General features: G+C 38.0%; 1 protein-coding gene across 3 annotated transcripts in view; it reads right to left on the bottom strand.

The window, feature by feature from the left end:
* Positions 1 to 20,983, bottom strand: part of TAB3 (TGF-beta activated kinase 1 (MAP3K7) binding protein 3) — a 111,157-nt gene extending 90,174 nt beyond the window's left edge. For all 3 annotated transcript variants that reach the window (XM_077145425.1, XM_077145424.1, XM_077145426.1), the window contains exon 1: positions 20,681 to 20,983. The gene's annotated coding sequence lies outside the window, so the exon portion shown is untranslated. The remainder of the gene's footprint in view (positions 1 to 20,680) is intronic.
* Positions 20,984 to 23,252: the final 2,269 nt, after the last annotated feature.

Raw genomic sequence — 23,252 nt, 5'->3', positions numbered from 1 at the left:
CACAAGTAATGACCTAACTGAAGAGACAATTAAGCAATGAATTCCATTTCCAATAGCAACTAAAAGAACCAAGTATTTAGGAACAAAATTAACCAGGTATGTAAAGGACCTGTACACAGAAAACTACAAAACATTGGTAAAAGAAATCAAAGATCTAAATAGGTAGAAAGACATTTCTTTTTCGTGGATAGGGAGGTTAAATGCTATTAAGATGTCAATTCTACCCAAATTGATCTACAGAGTCAATGTAATACCAATGAAAGTTCCAACAATCTTCTTTGAAGACTTGGAAAAGCTAGTGATCAAATTCATCTGGAAGGGAAAGGGGCCCTGAATAGCCAAAAACATCCTAAAAAAGAAGAATGAAGTGGGAAGACTTACACTTCCTGATTTTAAAGCTTATTACAAAGTCACAGTAGTCAAAAGAGCATGGTATTTGCACAAAGATAGACACATTGATCAATGGAACTGAATTGAGAGTTCAGAAATAAACCCCCAGATCTAAGGTCAATTGAGCTTCGACAAGTCTACCAAATCCACTGAACTGGGAGAGAAAAGTCTTTTCAATAAATGGGCCTGGGAGAACTGTATATCCATAGCCAGAGAATGAAAGAGGACCCCTACCTCACATCCTATACAAAAATTAACTCCAAGTGGATCAAAGACCTTAATATAAGAGCCAGTACTATAAAACCACTGGAAGATAATGTAGGGAAACATCTTCAAGACATAAGAATAGGAGGTAGCTTCTTAGACCTTATGCCCAAAGTACAAGCAATGAAAGAAAAAACAGATAAACTGAAACTCCTCAAAATCAAATGCTTCTGTGACTCAATGGACTTAATCAAAAGGGTGAAGAGGAAGTCAACTCAATGCAAGAAAATATCTGGAAATCATATATCTGATAAGGGTTGATATCCAGTATAAGAAATTATACAATTCAACAACAAAAGGACAAACAACCCAAATATAAAATGGGCAAAAGAAATGAACAGACATTTTTCCAAAGAGGAAATACAAATGGCTAAAAAGCACATGAAAAGATGCTCATCTTCTTTAGCTATAAGGGAAATACAAATCAAAACCACAATGAAATAACATCTCACACCTACAAAAATGGCTGCCATTGAACAAACAGGAAAGTACAAGGAGAGGATGTGGAGAAACTGGAACACGTATTCACTGCTGATGGGAATGTATAATGGTACAGTCACGGTGGAGGACAGACTGGTGGTTCCTCAGAAAATTAAATATCAAGTTGCCCATGATCTGGCAATACCAATATTCAGTATATACCCAAAAGAGCTGAAAGCAGTGTCACGGACAGACATTTGCACATCAATGTTCATAGTGGCACTGTTTACAATTGCCAAAAGACTGAAACAATCCAGGCATCCAACAACAGACAAGTGGATAAACAAAATGTGGTGTGTGTGTGTGTGTGTGTGTGTGTATATATAAACATATATATATATACACAATACACAGCAGTAAGAATAAATAAGGTCCTAAAGCATATGACAACATGGATGAAGCTTGAGGACATAATGTTGAGTGAAATAAGCCAGACACAAAAAAAGAGATACTATATGATTTGACTAATATGAACCCCTAGAAAATGTGAACTCAGAGTCTTAAAATGTAGAACATAGAGGACACAGAAATAGACAGAAGCTAGAGAAGGGGGAGTGGTTACCTGGTATGTACAGATTTGTTAAAAAGGTTGGATTTAAATATATGGGAATGGATAGCGGTGATAGTAGCCTGCTAACAGGATTTTAAGTAATAGTGCCGAAGGTGAACATGATTGAAAGGGATTGTTTAAAGCCACATATCTCACCAATTAGTACTACAAATATAAATTCTTGTGTGAACTACTTCAAAGGTATGACACTTGTACAAAGAGTTAATAATTGAGGAGTATACGGGAAAAACTATCTATTGCATGTGTGGTGGTTTGAAGCTATTATGTACCTAGAAAAGCCATGTCCTTTAATTCTTATTCCATATTGCTGGGTGGGGTCTTTTTGATGGTTTCCATAGAGCTGTGACCCACCCTTGTGTGAATGGTTTAACTTTTGATTAGATGGTTTCCATGGAGATTTGTCTCTACCAGTTCAAGGCGGGCTTGCTTACTGGAGCCCTTTAACAGGGGCCCATTTTGGAAAAAGCTTTAGAACCAACAGAGTCCACAACAGCCAGAGATCTCTGGAGATGCAGAAGGAGAACACCCCTGGGGAATCCTTATGAAACAAGAAGCCAGGAGAGAAAGCTAGCAGATGTCGCTATATGCCTTTCCAGCTAACAGAGGTGTTCTGGACCTATCAACCTTTCTTGAATCAAGGTATCTCCCTGGATGGCTTAGTTTGGACATTTTCATGAACTTAGAACTGTTAAACTTGCAACTTAATAAATTCCCCTTTTTAAAAGCCATTCCATTTCTGGTATATTGCATTCCGGTAGCTTTAGCAAACTAAAACAGCATGTTTTAACAGGAATACCTCACTAGTACCACAACAATACCAGAGGTAAATAATTGGGGGGTGGGGTGGATAATAAGAGTTAAGGGTTATATCTACTTGTTAAAATGTACTTTGAAATCTATCACTTTTTCGTAGATATGGTATATTTCACAACAAAAATAGGCTTAAAGAAAAAAAAAGAAAAGAATGCGAGAGCAGGAGAAAGAAGGGTGAACCAGAAATAATGAATCCATGCACTAAAAGAGGTCTGGCCTTGAATCATCTGGTTGGCTCAGAAAAATCTCAGAAACTGAGATTAGATTAGGGTAGTCCTGTATTCTCAGAAGCAGATGCGACCAATCAATGAATAAATAAAATATTTTTCTGGAAGATATCCTTGGTCTCAAATTATTTCTCAAATGATTTTTTAAATATAATGCCCAACAAACAGTGATAAACAGGTACATGAGGAGATAAGAGAAAATGACTGCCATAAAAACAACAGAGACACAGAAACAGATCCACTGGGACTTCAAATATTTGGAATTATCAGACATAAATTTTAGATTATGCTTACTATGTTCAAGAAGATGAAAGTCAACTTTAAAAATCTCAGCAATGAGCTTATAACCATAAAAAGTGGCAAAGCAGATCAAAACACATTTAGGAAACTTAACAAATTCCAAGCTGAAAATCAACAAAGAAAAATTTTAAAGCACCAGGGATTGGGGGTGGGGGGGTAGATTACTTTCAAAGAAACAGCAGATTGATAGCTTAATTCTTGACAACAAAAATGAAAGCTAAAAGACTATGTAATGCTATCTCCAAGGAACAGAAAGAAAATAATTGCCAACCTAGTACTGCATTGCAAAGAAAACATTCATCAAGAATGAAAATGAAATACATTTTCAGACAAGTAAAAACAGAACTCACATCCAGCAGACTCCCACTAAAGAAATCATAAAACAAAAGAAAAATGACCCAGGATGGGAGGTCACAGATACAGAAAGAAATGAAGAATCATGGAAAGTGAGCATGTGAAAACTTTAAAGGGACGTTTTGTCACTTACATAGTACAAAGAGGCCAAAAAAACAAGGGAAGATGAAGTCCCATCACAGCCATTCTCACGGGGTAGCTGAGAACTGCTCTGGGTCGCAGGTGATAGATGGCAGCTTTACATGGACCATTTCACGCCAAAGAAGAGAAAAATCTACACTGCTTGGTTTTTTTAATCTACCTCAGGGGGAAGGGGCCCTGCCACTGAGAATTTCTGTACCGTATAGCATCTGGGGTTGTGTGATCCTGGTTTCTGGATTTAAGGTCTGGCAGGGCGTTTTCATTAGACTTTCTTTTTAACATCTCCCCCAGGTTGTAGAATGGCACACAATAGAGAAGGAAGTGGGGGTAGTGGAAGGGTAGAGGATGGCCACTTAGTAGGAGTTTGTGACTTTCCCAGAGAAAGAGGTGGGAATAGGTGAGGTCTAGGCAATGGCCACTAAACAGATGTCTGTGACTTCCCTAACAGTCCACCTCTCAGCCTTTATGAAATAATAATGTAGAGCTTAAAATACATATATAAAAAAATTAAATCACAGGACAAAAGCTGCATGCAAGTCAGGAGGTGGGTAAATGGGACTAAAGCACGTTAATGTTCTTGCTCAGCGAGGAGGGCAAAAGTACACTAATTTTTTTTTAATGGTCAATTAATTTTTTTTAATTTTTTTATTAATTAAAAAAATTACAAGAAAGAAACACAAATATTCCTAATATATGATCATTCCATTCTACATATATAACCAGTAATTCACATCATCACATAGTTGCACATTCATCATCATGATCATTTCTTAGAACATTTGCATCAATTCAGAAAAAGAAAGGCAACAGAAAAATAAAAGGAAAACCAAAAAAGAAAAAATTATACATACCATACCCTTACCCCTCCCTTTCACTGATCACTAGCATTTCAAACTAAATTTATTTTAACATTTGTTCCCCCTATTATTTATTTTTATTCCATATGTTCTATTCGTCCGTTGGCAAGGTAGATAAAAGGAGCATCAGACACAAGGTTTTCACAATCAGTCACATAATGAAAGCTATATCATCGTACAATCATCATCAAGAAACATGGCTGCTGGAACACAGCTCTACATTTTCAGGCAGTTCCCTCCAGCCTTTCCATTACATCTTGGATAACAAGGTGATATCTACTTAATGCTTAAGAATAACCTCCAGGAAAACCTCTCCACTCTGTTTGGAATCTCTCAGCCATTGACACTTTGTCTCATTTCACTCTTCCCCCTTTTGGTCAAGAAGGTTTTCTCAATCCCTTGATGCTGAGTCTCAGCTCATTCTAGGATTTCTGTCCCACATTGCCAGGAAGGTCCACACCCCTGGGAGTCATGTCCCACGTAGAAAAGGGAAGGGTGGTGAGTTTGCTTGTTGTGTTGGCTGGAGAGAGAGGCCACATCTGAGCAACAAAAGAGGTTCTCTTGGGGGTGACTCTTAGGCCTAATTTTAAGTAGGCTTGACCTATCCTTTGTGGGGTTAAGTTTCATATGAACAAACCCCAAGACTGGGGGCTCAGCCTGTAGCTTTGGTTGTCCACACTGATTGTGAGACTATCAAGAATTCAACTTGGGGAAGTTGAATTTCTCCCCATTCTCACCATTCCCCGAAGGGGACTTTGCAAATAAAAGTATACTAAATTAACACTTAACTTTGATAAGGAAAGGATTTATGCTGGAAATTTTATAATAATTACAAAAAGAATAAATAAAAATATGATATAGGAACCAATAAAGGAAAAAATGGATATAAAAGTAATAAAATCAAAGGAAGAGAAAAAGAGAATAAGAGGAATAGAAATTTAGAACTGGAGAGACAAAAAATGTGATGCTGTATTTAATTCTAAAATACCAATAATTCCATTAACTATAAATTGATTAAATGTTTCATAAAAGAGAAAGAATAGTTTTTTTAAAAATCTACAAATATATGCTGTTTTCAAGCAACCCATCTAAAATATAATACAAAAAGTTTGAATGTAAAAGGAAAAAATATATATCAAGCAAACATCAGCCAAAATAAACACAACATTAATTTTAGACAAAATAGACATCCAAGTAAAGAGCATCACTAAAGTTAAAAATAAAAAAGTCACTTCACAATGATAAATGTTTAAGTCACCAGAAAAATATAACAAACTAACTTTGTATGTACTTAATAGTATGGCCTCAAATACACAAAGCAAAAGTTGACAGAACTACTAAGAAAAACATACATTATTATCACTATGGCAGATTTTAAGAAGCTTCTTTCAGCAGTTGAAAGAATAAGCAGAGAAAAAAATCAGTAAGGATACAGATATAACAAACTTGATCAATGGGCACACATAAAACACTGAATCCAACAGTTGCAGAATATATATATGCTTTTCAAGCACTTAGAATGTATGAAAAATGACCACATGCTGAACCATAAAGACTCAAGGATTTTAAAAGAATGTAGTCACTGAAAAATTGAGGGCTTGGCCAATTGCTTTGGTTGTCCCCACTGCTTGTGAGAATATCAGGAATTCTCCAAATGGGGAAGCTGAATTTTCCCCCTTTCTCACCATTTCCCCAAGGGGACTTTGCAAATACTTTTTCATTCACTGTTCAAATCACTCTGGGATTTATGGGGGCATCACGCTGGACAAACCAACAAAATCTCATGTCCTACTTAAGGTTCCATGTACTTACAGTGCTCAATTAGGCTGTCTACATAAGTTATATTAGGAAATGCACTAGTCAAAAATATAAATTTTGTGCCAAATAAACATTTTTTGCTTTAGTCTCACACATAAGTTAAAAATTTTAAATATTAACTACCATCTACTTTCAACACCCTGCAGTAATGACATTCCTTTGTTCTTCCTCATGCAAAAATATTTTTTAAATTTGTACATTTAGTCACTATTATTATAAACTCTAGGCATCCTAATGTTTTATTTCCAAAATATTTTGGCATGTATGTTTATCATTAGAGTAAGGCAACCTAATAACAATGCTTTTCCATAGCTAAATTATAGAAGACACAGGAATTTAAAAACCAGTTTCCAAGTTTTTACGACTTTGCTGCCAAATATTTCACTACATGTAAAATTAGTCCCTGACACATGAGTCCTGGTAACCCCTGAAGAAGCGGGGGTGGGATGCGAAGAGTCTATAATCTACACACCATATTGATGAATCCAGCATCCACAATGTTGCACAAATGAAATGAGACACCAAAGAGTACACAATCTAATCTATCATGTTAAAATTCAGGAAATTGCTTGGGAGTAGCATGGAAACTGACCAAAATGGAGCAAGAAACGGAAAGAAGCTGGTAATGGTTAGTTTCTCAGGCTGGGTGCTGGTGCACAAGTGTGCTCAGTTGATGAAAATTCACTGAGCTGTTCACTCTTGATAAGTGCACTTTCCTGCACATATATTAAACTTCAATAAAAGGTTTTTAGGAAATATGAGAAAGTTTGAAGTCCATTGCTTCAGGTTATAGCATAAAAATTAAATAATTATCAAACAATTTTAAAAAATTAGACAACATGTTAATTAGTAAAAAATGTTCAGGAAGGGGTCAAACCAACCAGTGACTCTCAAACTTACAATAACATTGATTTGAAGCTATTTGAATCCAATAAGATAAACTGAATTACATCTAGATTTAGTGAATACCGTGTTGAATCATTGAGAGTGAAGACAAGCATCTTGATCTCACAGGTTTGTGTTCAACAAGAGGCTCTTTCAAACTAGTAATCAACTAACAATTGGATTCACACATCTAGTAAACTACCCTTATTTTACAAATGAAGATATTAAGGTATAAAGTTGGGTGATCTGTCCAAGGTCATAGGCAACTCTGAATAAGTATAAACAATTTATTTAATTAACTTCACCCTTTTTCAATTTTCTGTAATGTGGGGGGATTTCCAACAAGTGAGCTTGTTTACTGGCAGTGTCCCTCAACACATCATATGCAACTGAAACAAACATTTTCACCCAATGTTACCAACTTGAAATTACTTTATTTGCCAAAAGCTATTTCTGTGGATGAAAAGATAAGCCCTTCTAAAGTAAAGTTCATGATGTGCAACCTAACAGATAACTTTCTGTTTACAACAAATGACAACTTCTGACATGAAACTTAAGGCATGTGTAGTAAGTAGAACTACCGTATGTGGTATTCATGAAAAAAACTTAAAAAATCAAAAGGTCATAAACTGAAACCAAGGATTTCCTAAAAGTACATCTAAATAAACCTGCAAAATTATTGATGTTAAATTACTGTACTAACTTAATATTAATTGCTTGTTATTAAATCAAATTATGAGTACTAAAAAATTTTTTTTCCAATCAAGAATATGAAGTATGCTTTCTATATATTCTTAACATTTTTCTTTCATGAGAGAAGTTGTGAGTTTACAAAACAATCATACATAAAATACAGGATTCCCATACACTGTCCTACCACTAACACCTTGCACTGATACGGTGGTGTTACTATTGATGGGAGATTATTAAAATAGATCACCCATTTTTTACATTAATGTATTTTTCTCCATATACCACTCTATTATTATCACCATTTCATACATTTGCTACAGTCCATGAAAGAACATTCTTATACCTTGTACTATTAACTAAAATCATACATTGTCTACAATAAGTTTCACTGATAAAACAGTCCTATGTTTTATCTTTTAATTTTTAGTCTAGTAATATATACATCCTAAAGTTTCCTCTTTAACCACATTCACCATGATCAATTGGTTTTTATCCCAGGCATGCAAGGGTGCTTCAATGTTAAAAAGTCAATTAATGTAATATACCACATTAACAAATCAAAGAGGAAAAACCACATGATCAGCTCAACTGACATTTGACAAAAATCTAGCATCCTTTCTTGATAAAACATTTCCAAAGATAAGAATAGAAAGAAACTTCCTCAACATGACAAAGGGCATACATGAAAAACCAGAGCTAACATCATACTCAACAGTGAAAGACTGAAAGCTTTACCATTAAAATACGGAACAAGAGAAGAATGCCCACTGTCACCACTCTTATTCAACATTGTGCTAGAAGCTCTAGCTAGAGCAGCAGGGCAAGAAAAAGAAATAAAAGGCATTCAGATTGGAAAAGAAGAAGTAAAACTTTCACTATTTGCAGATGACATGATCCTATATTTGGAAAGTCCCAAAAAATCTACAACAAAGCTACCTGAACTAATAAACGAGTTCATTAAAGCGGCAGGATACAATCAATGCACAAATATGAATGAAGCTGATGTGGATAGGACTAAGGTATATCAAAATACAGGGTAAAGGACTGTATCGTCCATAGTTCAAAACTTCAACTTCTGTGTGAGACTAAAGGGAAACATGTTTACTTGGTGAAAATTTATATTTTGGGTAGCGTATTTCCTAATTTAACTTGTTTGGTCAGTTTTGTTGAACACCATAAGTACATGGAATGCTGAATAGGGAGTGAGAATTTGCTGATTAGACCAGATTAGTGTGATGCCCCGATACATCCCAGAGTGATCTGGGCAGTGAATAAAAAAGTATTTGCCAAGTCCCCTTGGGGGAATGGGGAGAAAGGAGAAAATATTCAACTTCCCCATTTGGAGAATTTCTGATATTTTTACAAGCAGTGAGGACAACTAAATCAATAGGCTGAGCCCTTCATCTTGGGGTTCGCCCCTATGAAATTTATTCCTGCAAAGAAGAGGCTAAGCCTACTTAAAATCAGGCCTAAGAGTCACCCCCAGAGAACTTTTGTTGCTCAGATGTTGCCTCTCTCTCTAAGCCAACTTGGCAGGTGAACTCACTGCCCTTCCTCCTACATGGGACAGGACTCCCAGAAATGTAAATCTCCCTAGCAATGTGGGACAGAAATCCTGGGTCAGCAGGGGAACTGGCATCAAGGGACTGAGAAAGTCTTCTTAACCAAAAGGGGGAAGAGAGAAATGAGACAAAATTAAGTTTCAGTGGCTGAGAGATTTCAAACAGAGTTGAGAAGTTATCCTGGAGGTTATTCTTATGCATTATATAGATATTCCTTTTTAGTTTATGCTGTATTGGAGTGGCTAGAGGGAAGTACCTGAAACTGTAAACTGTATTCCAGTAGCCTAAATTCTTGAAGACGATTGTATAACAATATAACATTTACAATGTGACTATGTGATTGTGAAAATCTTGTGTCTGATGTTCCTTATATCCAGGATATGGACAGATGAGTAAAAAATATGGATATAAATAAATAAATAATAGGGGGGACAAAGGGTAAAATAAATTGGGCAGATGGAAATACTAGAGGTCAAATGGAATGATGCAAATGTTCTAAAAAATGATCATGGTGATGAATACACAACTATGTGATTATATTGTGAGCCACTGATTGCATATCATGTACAGAATGTATGCATGTGAAGACATCTCTATAAAAAATTAAATAAATTTTAAAAACATTAATGCAAAAGAATCAGTAGTGTTTCTATACACAAATAAAGTGTAATCTGAGAAAATCGAGAAAAAAAACAATTTACAATAGCAGCTAAAAAAATCAAATATCTAGGAATAAATTTAACCAAGGAGGAAAAGGACTTGTACACAGAAAACTAGAAAACACTGTTAAAAGAAATCAAAGAAGACCTAAATAAATGGAAGGACATCCCGTGTTCAGGGATCAGAAGACTACATATTGTTAAGATGTCAGTTCTACCCAAACTGATTTACAGGTTCAATGCAATTCAAATAAAAATTCCAACAGTCTACTTTGCAGTAATGGAAAAGCCAATTACAAATTTATTTGAAAGGGTATGAGGATGTAAATGGCCAAAAACATCTTGAAAAAGAAGAATGAAGTTGGAGGGCGTACACTGCCTGCCTTTAAGACATATTACAAAGCTATAGTGGTCAAAACAGCATGGTTCTGCCATAAAGAAAGATATACTCATCAACAGACTAGAATTGAGAGTTCAGAAATAGACCCTCATATCTATGGCCAAGTGATATTTGAGAAGACTGCTAAGGCCACTAAACTGGGAAAGAATAGTCTCTTCAACAAATGGTACTGGAAGAACTGCCATATGCAAAAAATGAAACAGGACCCCTATCTCACTCTATATACAAAAACTAACTCAAAATGGATCAAAGACCCAAATATTAGCACCAGGACCATAGGGATGCATCTTCAATATTGTGGTAGGCAATAGTTTCTTAGACTTTGTACTCAAAGCACAAGCAATGAAAGAAAAAATAGACAAATGAGACCACCTCACAATTAAAAACTTATGTCCACCAAAGGACTTTATCAAGAAAGTGAAAAGACAACCTACTCAATGAGAAAAAATATTTGGAAACCACATATCTGATAAGGGTTTAATATCCAGAATATATAAAGAAACCCTACAACTCAACAATAAAAAGATAAGCAATTCAATTTAAAAATGGGCAAAAGACCTGAATAGTCATTTTTCCAAAGAGAAAATACAAATGGCTAAAAAACACATGAAAATCACTAGCTATTACGGAAAAACAAATCAAAACCGCAATGAGATACTTCACACCTAATAGAATGACAAGGATTAAAAAAAAAAAACCAGAAAACTACAGGTGTTGGGGAGGACATGGAAAAAGAAGAACACATTTTCACTGCTGGTGGTAATGTAAAATGATGCAGCCACTCTGGAAGACAGATTGGTGGCTCCTCAGGAAGGTAAGTGTAGAACTGCCATATGATCTGGCAATCCTACTACTAGTTATATATCCAGAAGAACTGAAAGTAGGGACTCAAACAGACACTTGCATACCGAATTTCCTAACAGCATTATTTGCAATTGCCAAAAGATGGACACAATACAAGTGTACACCAACAGATGAATGGAAAAACCAAACGTGGCATACACATATGTGCTAGTTTGAAATTATTATGTACCCCTAGAAAAGTCATGTTTCTCTAATCCTGATTCAATATTGTGGAGTGGAAATCTTTGATTAGACTGTTTCATGGAGATTGACCCATTCAATTGTTGGTGCAACCTCTTGATTAGATTACCTCTGTGGAGGTGAAGCATTTCCAACTGTAGATGTGACCTTTTGATTAGATGGAGACGTGACACCACCCAGTCAAGGTGGGTCTTGAATAGTTAGTAAACTAACTAATGGACAGGAGTTCTTTGAAAGGGGAAACATTTGGAGAAACTTCAGATACAGACACAGACACAGATGTCTCGAAATGTGGAAGCCCCAGGAGACGCCAGAAGTTGAGAGAGCCAACAGTTGCTACAGAGCCGACAGAGAGAGCAGATACCTAGACACAGACGTGTGGAGATGCAGAGCCCAGCAGATATCACCATGTGCCTTCCCATGAGATGTTAAGCAAGCCAAAACCCAGCATCGTGTCCTGGAGGAGCTAAATGAAGGCCCCCAAATGCTTAGAGAGGAAACCACTGGCATCAAATGCTGGAAGCAACAAAACTAGGAACAAGGACCAGCAGATGTCAGTCACGTGCCTTCCCATGTGACAGACATCAGACTTCTTGAGTCAAGGCATCTTTTTCTGGATGCCTTAGTTTGGACATCTTTTTGGCTTTAGAACTGTAAACCTGGTGACTTGATAAAAATCCCTTTTTAAAAACCAATCCATTTCTGGTATATTGCATTCCGGCAGTTGCAGATAACTAAAACAACATATGATGGAATATTATTCAGCTGCAAAAGGGAATGAAGTCCAGAAGCATGTGACAACATGACGAGCCTTGAGGACACTATGTTGAATGAAATAAGTTAGACCTCACTAATATGAACTAATTATTATATGAAAACTCACAGACACGGAAGTTAGATGATGGGTTACCAGAGATACAAGGAGGCTAGCAAATGGGGAGTGGTTGTATAAGATGTGCACAATTTTTAACTAGGTTGAATTTAAATGAGAGGAAATGGATAACAGTGATGGTACACAAAAACTGTGAGTATAATTAACAGTGATGAATTGTACGTGTGAGTGTGGTTGATAAGGAAAGTTTATGTCATATATTTAAACAGAAAGAAAACCAGGTTAAAACATGAGAATGTAAAATTCAGTAAATCTTGTGGTGGGTGACTTGACTGTGATTTACAGTACAAATATTTAAAAATTCTTACATGAACTAGAGCAAATGTATAAACCTATAACAAGGAATTCATAATAGATTGGTATATGGGGGAAATGTACCTATTGCAAATTATGGTCTACATCTGACAGTAATATCCTAATGTTATTTCATCCACAGCAACAAATATACCACATCAATGCTAGGGATCAATGATGGAGGGATAATGAGTATGGAATGTTTCGGGTTTTCTCTTTTCTTTCTTTCTTTTTTTTCTGGAATAACGAAAATGTTCTAAAATTGACTGTGATAATGAATGCACAACTATGTGATGATACTATGCATGACTGTATACTTTGGACAGACTGTACTGTGTGTGAATGTATCACAGTAAAAGTGCATTAAAAAAGAAAAGAAGTCAATCAATAAATACATAAAATTAAATGTTAGTCTCCCTAAAGAGAAGAGATAATTTCCCATCTATTCTTGTTGCTTTCCTGGGATGTGGATGTGATGGCTGGAGCAGTCTTCTTGGATTATGGGGTAAACTTGAAAATTTTAAACTACATACTGAAGTACAAAGCAGAAACATAGAAACCAGAATACCTGATGACACATGGACAGTGTACTATTCCTCACTGCCAACTTCCAGGCTTGTTTTATGTGAGAAAGAAATCAACTTCTTTTTTGTCAAAGCCACACAAAAAATAAATAAGTAAAAGGAATGAAGTCCTGACACATGTGACATAGATGAACCTTGAGGACATTATGTTGACTGAAGGAAGCCAGACACAAAAGGATAAACATTGTATGATCTCACTAACAGGGACTAATTATAATAAGCAAACTCATAGTTAGAATCTAGAAAAGTCTAGACTATAACTTACCAGGAGACAGAATGGGGATAGAGAAAGGCGAAACAGAATGAGAGTAGAGAATAGGGAGCTGATGGTTAATTTGTCCAGAATTTCTAATTAGGTTGATTGTTAATGTTTGGAAATGGACAGAGATTGTAATGTAGCACATTACTGAGAGAGTAATTAACAACAGTGAATTATATGTATGAATGTGGTTGAAAGGAAAAGTTTTGGGTTGTGTATGTTACTAGAAAGAAAGCTAGAGAATAAAACATGGGACTGTAGAACAGAATGAAACCTGTTGTGGATGATGATTGTGGTTAATAATACAAATATAAGAATGTTGTCTAGGAGCTAAAACAATAATATGTCACTATTACAAGGTGTCAATGCTAGAGTGAAAAAATATACCTAAGGCAAAATATGGACTACAGCTAACAGTAATATTTTAATATTTTTGCATCAATTGTAACAAATGTACCACACCAACGCTGTGTCAACAATAGGGTGATATATGGGAATGTTGCATATTTTATTCTCAAAAAAAATGTTACATTTCACAGAAACAACCACATTTCCTTGTCAGTAACAGTTTTACTCTGATGCTTTTCTCAAAGTGAATGCTGTTAGCTGTAGGTCAAAGCTTTATCTTCAGCAAAATTAAAAAAAAATTTACACAAGAAGCAAGGTAAATATATATATATGTTCTACCTGTCAATTAGCATATCATCCTGAAATCCTCCTTGTTGTTCAAGTGTGGCCTCTCTAAGCCAAACTGCAAATAACCTCACTACCTTCCCCCCAACGTGGGACATGACTCCAAGGGTTAAGCCTCCCTGATGCCGAGGGATTATTCCCAAGTATTAATCAGCAATGCATTTAGAGAAAGAATTTGATCAGAAGGGGGAAATATTAAACAATATAGAGTTTTTATGGCTAAGAGATTTCAAGTAGTATCGGGAGGTCATTCTGGAGGTTACTCTTATGGAGGTCTCTGCCAGAATGTTAATAGTAGGTATGCCCAAATGACAGGATTACAGGTAATGTTTTTTTTCTTTTGGGGATACAATGAATTCATTACTTAAAAAAAAAAAAAGCCATTATCAGTATTTGGCTATGCTCTACCCTGTGAGTTCACAGAATGGACTCTTTAAATGTTGCCTACTTCTACAATGTTCCTAAATAAAATATGTCCAGAAAAACCTCTAAACAAAACAAAACAAAAAAGGTGCTTACTTTAGGCAGGAATGAAAATGGAAAGCTATGAAACATTCCTCAGTGGAAAGGGAAGAGGAAATCTTATTTAACTACAACTGATGCAGGCAGTGGACAGTGGAGTAGAGAGAGGTACTCTAAAGTCATAAAACAATAAAGCTTAATAATAATAAATACATAATATTTTTATACACTCATCTATAGGCCAGGTGCTTTATATGTGCCGACACATTTAGTCTTCCCAAGAACCCCATAAAGTAGGTATTTACCTTTATCTATATTTCACAGATCAGAAGTTCTATAACTTGTCCAAGATGACAATGCCAGTTAGGTGAAACAGAGATCTGAATTGAAGTACTCTGGGTCAAAAGTCTGTGCTCTTATTCACTATATTCTACAGACTTCTGAGGAGCCAAGCCAGGAAAAAACTCTGCCTTCTGGAGTCCATTTTTGATTATGTACTCTATCCTTGGTCTCTAGCAGAGAAGAAAGCCCTCTTCCCAAGGTGTGGGAGTCTTTGTTAGGATCTTGAAGGAATATGACTCCACCACCCATCTTCAAGATTGAGGAAGAAAGGGAGTTTGGTAATGTCCTTTCCCTCCTTCACAATCTTTCAGTACCTGATGTACTAAGCACATGTTCTTGTTGAAACACTGTTATACACAGGAGTTAGTTTTTACAGTACTATCAATACTCAAATTCAGATATGTTAGGCTAGACTGGGAATCTGAATAACATATGTAACATTATTTTTGTGGGAAATGGTCCTGATTTAACAAACAAAAAAACAAAAAAACCCAGGTCTTATAAATGAGTCAGTTAGAAATTGACACTCTAACTACACAGCCTCTAGTCTTATTAGATGACGAGATAATCAAACTTTAGTAACAACATTGCAGTTACTCAAATAATCCAGTTTTACTCATGTATCAAAAAAAGGTATCGTTCTTTGAACCTAACGTGATAAGAATGGTGATACTGAAAAAAAATTAGTTTAATAACCTGCAGATTTCCTACATTATGGACAATTTTGGATGTTCCAAGCAGTTAATATATTGCTCATCCTGCTTCCCCCAGTTTTGGATTAAAAAATTACTACAGAGTAAACAAATATATCTTTCACTCACATGCCCCAGAACAGAAGGGTACCATCTCAGAAAAGAAGTAATAGTACTACTAATAGTGACAATGATAATATAATAAATAAAAAGAACATTTTGGGGGCATTTACCATTGCTAGGCATGTTTGAAATACTATATATCCCCTGGCTCATTTAACTGTCACAAAACTCCTGTGATAATTTCATTATAAAAAAATGACAAAACAGGTCAGAGATTAAGAAACTTGCCCAAGATCACATAGCTAATTAGTATCAGAAAGAGTATCTAAACATTTGAGCATTTTACCAATAGAGACCACATTTTTAACCACTGTTCAGTGTGAAATTTTAAATACTTTGTTAAAGTCTTAACATTACAGAGGGTGCTTACTCAAATTCATTTTTAAAACCAAAGAGCAGTTTGGAGGGAAAAAAAATTTGCACGTTTCCTTCTATTACAAATATTTCCTTCAACCAAGCTAAGACTGAAGGTATTTATGGAGAACAAACTTAAAATGTATTCAGCTTTGTTTTTATCACTTTGAAGTCCCTCAGTTAAGTATTTGCACACCTCAAATAGCAGTTACAATGTAATTTCAACAACAGACTAATAAAATTTCAAAGTCACCAGGTAAAACAAACATACTTTCCATGTTTACCACCAAGCAAACCAGAGTAAAATAATTGCAAGACTTTCAACACTTTTGAAAAGTTTCAAAACAGCAGTAAGAAATGGTAGGATCAAGATATTCCTTTTATAACAAACCAAAATTCTGTTCTTCAACAATGTAATAGCTGCAATAAAAACAAACTCTAAGCCACAGCGGACCAAATTTATTACATTTTATTTCAAAACGTGTCTAAATTTGGAAATTCTTCATTGACAATCTAAAAAGGCTATTGGTTTATCTCCCAAATGAGCCATCTGATCCACATAATAAATCTAACATCAGTGAGCTAAAATACTCTGCTACCTATTATTTCACTGAGTAATTAAAAGCACGCAATCCCCAACAACTTCTGGAGCACAAGCTGATTTTCTTCTTTTTAACATGGGCAGGCACCAGGAATCGAACCTGGGTATCCAGCATGGCAGGTGAGAACTCTGCCTGCTGGGCCACCATGGACCGCCCTCAAGTTGATTTTTAAAATCATCTATTTGAACCTCAGAACCTGCTCCCAGGAAACAATGGTCTCTGTGTGCCAGGTTTCCAAGCAAGCCCACAAAAGTCTCAACATCCATTAGGTTACAGAAGTATAATAAAATACTTAACCTACATGGACAATGTTTCAATGGAAAAACCTCTTTAGCATTCCAACTTGGAATCAAAGCAACTAACCCTGCCCCAATCAGCCCTGGAAACAGAAAAAAGAATTCTTCCCTCCCTTTACTGGGAATCTGAGTTTACCCAGGACCTTAGGCCTTGGCTTCCACTCTCAGCTTCCACAATCAAGGCAGAGCAGGAGGAAAGCCAAGAGCAAGAGCAGGCTTCAATGCATTAGACTTCAGAATTATAAATGTAAAAATGAAGAGGTGGGGTGGAAGATGATCCCAGAATAAGGAAGATAAAGTCATTTCTGGAGAGAAGGATGAAGGGTGAGATGAAAGGATGGAGGAAAAGGTGTGAGGATAGGGGTGGGCTGCTGAAGAGGATGCGGGAACAGTGCCTGCTCCTGCAGTAGATGGGCTTTTACATATCTTCTTCCTTAACACTTAAGGAGAGGGAAGGAAAAGAAAAAGAGAAACTGTGGCAGGGGTCCTGATGCTGCCTCCCTTACCTCTGGCTCTTCTCAAACTCCTCTTCAAGAAACAATGGGAAGGGTTAAGGGGTCTTGTCTGTTTCCCTCTAGACCCCTGGAGCACAGAAGATCAGGAGGGGAGTGGAGATAGAGGTGTGGTTTTTGCCCAAATATTTAGGATTGATTTGTATTTCATCAGGTCCATTTCATTTTTAGACAAATGAGTATTTGTGGCCATGGAAATAATTTGAGGTTTATTAAACAGAAGGATCAAAAACAAAACAAAACAAGAACATCTAAATACAACAGACAATTTCCTGGTGTCTCTTCTTTATAGAGAGGCAACATAAATCATTTCAGAAACTTTTTTTTAATTTACTTAATAAGCACTCCATTACATTATCATTTGACGATTTTGTGCCCTAACAGCACAAACAGCATTGGTAATTACGGTCACAAATAAGGAAGTATATTTAACTCTTTCTTGGAAGTAAAACTATAATTAAAAACTTGCTCCTTCAGACCAACTGTAAAAGATCACTCATCAAGACTCCAAGGAATTATTTAAAGTATAGTTCCAAGCTTTCCAAATTCCATATAACACAAACACACGATAATGTGTATTGAGGAACACAGGAATTTTTTTCCTCCGGCCTGTAATACCCATGTTTCCATGAGACAAGGCTACTTAACTGAAGGCCCCGAAACAATTCACTTCTTTAAAAACTGATCAGTAAATCCCAGATTCCATAATAACTTCTCTAGAACTCCCAGCCAGGGATAATTGACTTGATAAGTAAGGCTGACCAAATGACCTGCTGGAGGATGAGTGTCATTTAGCACCTTTTTTTCCCTGCTAATTTCTGTAACTATTCTTCCAGTTTAACTCTATCCAGATGTGGAGCCTCTTTCCTGAGCAAAGACAAGGGTCTAGGTGGAAGGCTCAGTTGCACAACGCATCCGAGATAAAACAACAGAGGCCAGTGACAGACAGAATGACCATGCACTGGCAAGATGTGCCTGCTGTTTCACCAACATCTTGAATATTCCCTGGAAACCTGTAAAGCCTTTCAGTGCTTAGCTGTAGAGGAAATTATGCTGGATCCCATAGTAGCTACTGTAATTTCTGTAAACAATGAACTGAGTGAGAAACATTTGTACTAAGTTAAAGAAAACCAGAGCATCAGCTACCAAGTATTCTACTTTTTGGAGTGTATATATATGTATACATATAAGCTATGGTAAAGCAAATTCATAAATAAGATAAATAAATAGTTGGTATTTTATTTTGGTAATGTAATTTGAAATACTATTCAGGATTGGAATAAATAAAATTTTATCTGTGAAGTATCTTGGGCATGTTGCAACCGGAGGGAAAGTTACCGAAAATGTGTGAATTTCATATAGGTCACTACTGGTTACTAAGAATCCTTATAAATCAGCAGTTCCATTCTAAAAGTTACCTCTAGCCAGAAAATGGACACATCTACGGGGCAGTGTGTGCCTGTGTGTGTGTGTGGAGGGGGGTGAGGCAACAAGATTATCTTGAGCCAAGGACACTGGAAGCTTTCAAGATTACCAGCAGAATTGAAAGGTTTCTTTGTACCAAGAATTTCCATTTTCAAGAAGTTTGTATCAGTCAGCACAAATTTTTGCAGAGTATAGCAGAAAGAGCACATGCTTTGGAATCAGGCACACAGGAGTTTGAATTCTACCTCAGAATCTTACCAACCGTATGACCTCTTGAGTGAAGTTACTGGAGGTTAGTGTCTTTATTTGTACAATAGGGATAACATTACCTTCAGCATTGGGTATCTATAAGGATTGAAGGCAAGCACAGATGCCTGAATACATTTAGCATTAGCTCCTTTAAACTCCCATACAAACTGTACACAGTGTGGTATCTATAAGTTAGGAGAAGACTATGCTAAAGCAGCACGTAGAAGAAAATTCAGGGTGAGTGAACACAGATTAATATGATCTGTCAGATGTAAAGACAAAAATCACGTATTTGATATTTACCTTCACTGAAGTCTAACTTTCCCTTAATTAAGCCAGTTATGGGCAAATGTATGTGTGTGGGGGGTGGTAAATTAGAATACTTCATATCACATACAGATTTAAAATTATGTGTGTGCTTATGCTTGCATTCTTCCAATGTTCATAAAAAGATATCACCACAAATTTCCATGAGCCATGATGCCCTTTGGAATTTAACATCTTAAAAAAGGAAAGATAAGCTTTCCAAATTATTCTCTTCTCCCCTGTTCATCCTTGTTCTTTTACGAGTCAAACGTAAATACGTCACACATCAAAATTATAGTTTGATCAACAAAAGTCACTTAAGAACATATCAAATTGACAAGCCCTGTCTGGACCAAAGGCGACAAATTTTCTTAAGGAATTTAAACAAATTACGTTTCGGTAAAGAGAGAATGCTTTACATTTTAACACATGAACAGTATGAACTTTTGGTTTTATATGCAGTTTACTGCATATGCCCCGTTGTTCCCCCCTCCGAAAAATATTTTGTGTCTCTCCACTTTCTGGGGTGGCACATTGTACTAAACTACCGAACTCCAAACAAGAATAACTCTAATCTGTTATTGGACCTCAGAGGGCTGCGTGTGTGATATTCTTTAAATGAATGCAATTACTCAATACCTGTCAAGACTCATTTGCAAACCTCTTTTAGAACAATCGTTACTATTACTACTAACTTTCCCCCACATCTCTCGACACCCTAAGCAGTCCCAACCTTGATGCAGCCAGTCCTCATCCCCAAACACCTCGCTGTGGCTTGAAGCCTGTCCACAGAGGTTCACTCTTCGCAATGCTCAGGGTCCAGCGAAAAGGGACATCGTCCCCTCCGTCGGGGCACGTAAACGCCAGCCAACTCCCGTTCCCCACCCGGAGCCACTCCCTCTCCCCTCGGCCTCCCAGGCGTCCGTGGTGGGCGCCAACGCGCCAGGCCCGGAGCAGATATCCAACAGCCCCGCAGTGCCCGGTGTCCGCCCCAGTTCCAGGCAGAGCCGAGACCCCGGTACACCCGCAGTTGCGCACACGCCCACCACACCAGGCACCGGGAGTGCCGGGACGACCTCGGGGCTGCCCACCACTCCCGGGCCCGGACAGGTGCCAGGCCTCCTCACGGGCACTTACCCGGCGTCCGCTGCTCTCCGTCCGCCGACGCCGCAGCCTCGCCCTCACGTCTGCAGCCTGCTCCTGCGGGGGGTCCGGGCCGGAGCCGCTTCCCCGCCCGACCCCCCTCGGGTGCGCACAGCGCAGGGCCCAGATCCGGTGCGAACCGCCGCCGCCCCCTTCCCTCTTTTCTCCTCCCTCAATGCGTCCCCTCCCACCGAGGCTGGACTTGTATTTCCTGGATCCGGTCTCGGTGAGAGCTTGGCAAAGTGAGCCGCCAGTTCAGGGTTCCCGTCGGGCGCCTTCGCTCGCCAGACACAAAGATGGCGTGGCCGGGGACTGCCACGGGCGATCTCGCGAGGCTTCCATTCAGGAACGGGAGAGCGGGATCACACAGGAAAGCTGGCTTAGGAACAAATGCTTCCGTCATCGTAAATGGGCGGTACGGAGCGCACGAAAGTTGTCGCGCCCGCGCAGTGGCGGGTGGCTACGCATGCTCAGAAAGGCTCTTGATGTGGGACCCGGTTCCCCGGGTTTTACCTGTTTCCTCTCGAGTTGTGAGGTGGAGAAACCCGGACTGAAACCCGGGAAAGGACCTGATAGGACCCGGCGGCGAAGTAAGAAGTGTCCCTTTAAGGCTAGTGCTGTTATCTCTGAGGAGGGCTAAAGAGGCTGTGTCTGCTAGTGTGGGAAAAACACTGGATCCACTTGCTGCAAAGGGAATGAACTTCTGCTTTCCTCTGCGTGCTTCTGATGCCTTTACAGTCTGGGGAAGAGAATGAGATGTGTGTGTGATGCATAGCTGAACATGACCCATTTTCTTCCTAAAGCAGACCAGCACACCTGTGTGGAGAGTCACTCATTTTGGGAACTGAATGTGGTCAAAAAGGGGGCCATTCACTCCTGTCACACACCCCACATAGAGGAGACCGTCATACCAAACATTCCTGGAAAACCTACTTCAGGTTCAGGGTTTCGTACCAAGCAGAGCTGCCCTAGTCAACTTGCAAGCCCATGAGTGCTAATTGTTGTGTGGTACTGAAGCTTTAAATTGCATCTTACATGGCAAAAGCCGACTACTGTGGTGGCTGTGCTCAAAACGTAGGCGGGAGGTTAGTCTCCTGTCCCCTTGCCCACCGTCTACAGTGTTCACCTAGTCTGCGTGGTCCAGAATGGCTCAGCACCACATTATATTCCAGTCATCAGGAAGGAATACAACCCAGAAATTATCATCCCTTCTGTTCACACCCAGAACTTAGTCACATGACTGCATCTCCCTGCAAGAGGGACTGAGAAATGTGGTTTTATTCTAGCAGTCCTCTAAGAAACTAAAAATCCTGTGACTTTGGAAAAGGAGAGAGGCTTTAAAGACAGCCAGCACTTTCACGTCCAGTCCCATAAAAGAATGAAAATTCCAAACTTGATTTAAATTTATATCTTCTCTTGTCTTCCAGGTGGAGCCTGCCACCAGTAAGAAACTTGGAGTTCATGAAGGGGTGTAACCCTTCTCTCTTTCTGTGCCTTAGGCTTCTACCTTTCCCCCTATCTTGCTAACCACAGTTGGTTCTCCACCAAGAATGAATGGGATGGGAATGGAGATGGGGAAGTTATTGCTCTACTAGTACTGTCATAAGATGACTTTATCTGCCCTGGATATGGCAGATTTCAGGTGTTGGCTCTTTCTCTCTTGGCTTATTTTGTGGGTTCTTCATAAGCACCCACTGGGAAGATTCAACAGCATATCCCAGGACACAAATGATGCTCTTTTCTCTGTCTGCCCACTCTCTCCTCAGCCCCTGGTCTCTTACTTTTTTTCTTTTTAACTTTTTATTTTGAAGTACTTTCAAACTTATGGTACACTTATAAAAATAATGCAAACCCATTCAGAGAATGCCAACATACCCCTACCACCCAGATTTCCCAGATCCATCAAATTTTAACATTTTACCACATTTAATGTATCATTCCATCTGTCTGTCTGCCTGCCTATCTATTTATCAATCCATTTTATGAACACTTGAGAGTATAGACTGTATACATCATGCTCCTTGAACTTAATGCTGCCATGTACATTTCCTAAGAACAAGGATATATTCACGTATATCCACCTTAAGAGCAGTTATCTAGTCCAAGAAATTTAACATTGATATAAAGCTGACAGTCCATATTCCAGTTTTTTCATATGTCCCCATAATGTCCTTTTGAGCCTTTTCTTCTCCCTTGCTACATCCCATCTAGAAGCACGTAATGTATTAAAGTCATTTTAGTTGCCCTTTCTTTTATTTTTAATTGTTGTAACATACAAGCAATGTAATATTTCCCATCTTAACCACTCCCAAGCATACCATTCAGTGGGATTAATCACATTCACAACATTGCAATACCCTCACCACCTTCCATTACCACAACTATCCCATCTCTCCAAACAGAAACCCTGCATAGTTAAGCATTAACTCCCATTCCCTCTGCCCCCTACCCTAGTAACCTGTAATCTATTTTCTGTCTCTCTACCCTTTTCTTGCTTTCTTCTCCTCCTAGGACTTCCACACAACATATATTGGTGCACTTGAGGCATCCCACAGGTCCTTCAGGC

The sequence above is a fragment of the Tamandua tetradactyla genome, chromosome X (assembly GCF_023851605.1).
Source record: "Tamandua tetradactyla isolate mTamTet1 chromosome X, mTamTet1.pri, whole genome shotgun sequence".
NCBI lineage: Eukaryota > Metazoa > Chordata > Mammalia > Pilosa > Myrmecophagidae > Tamandua > Tamandua tetradactyla.
This window is presented reverse-complemented; position numbering and strand designations above follow the sequence as displayed.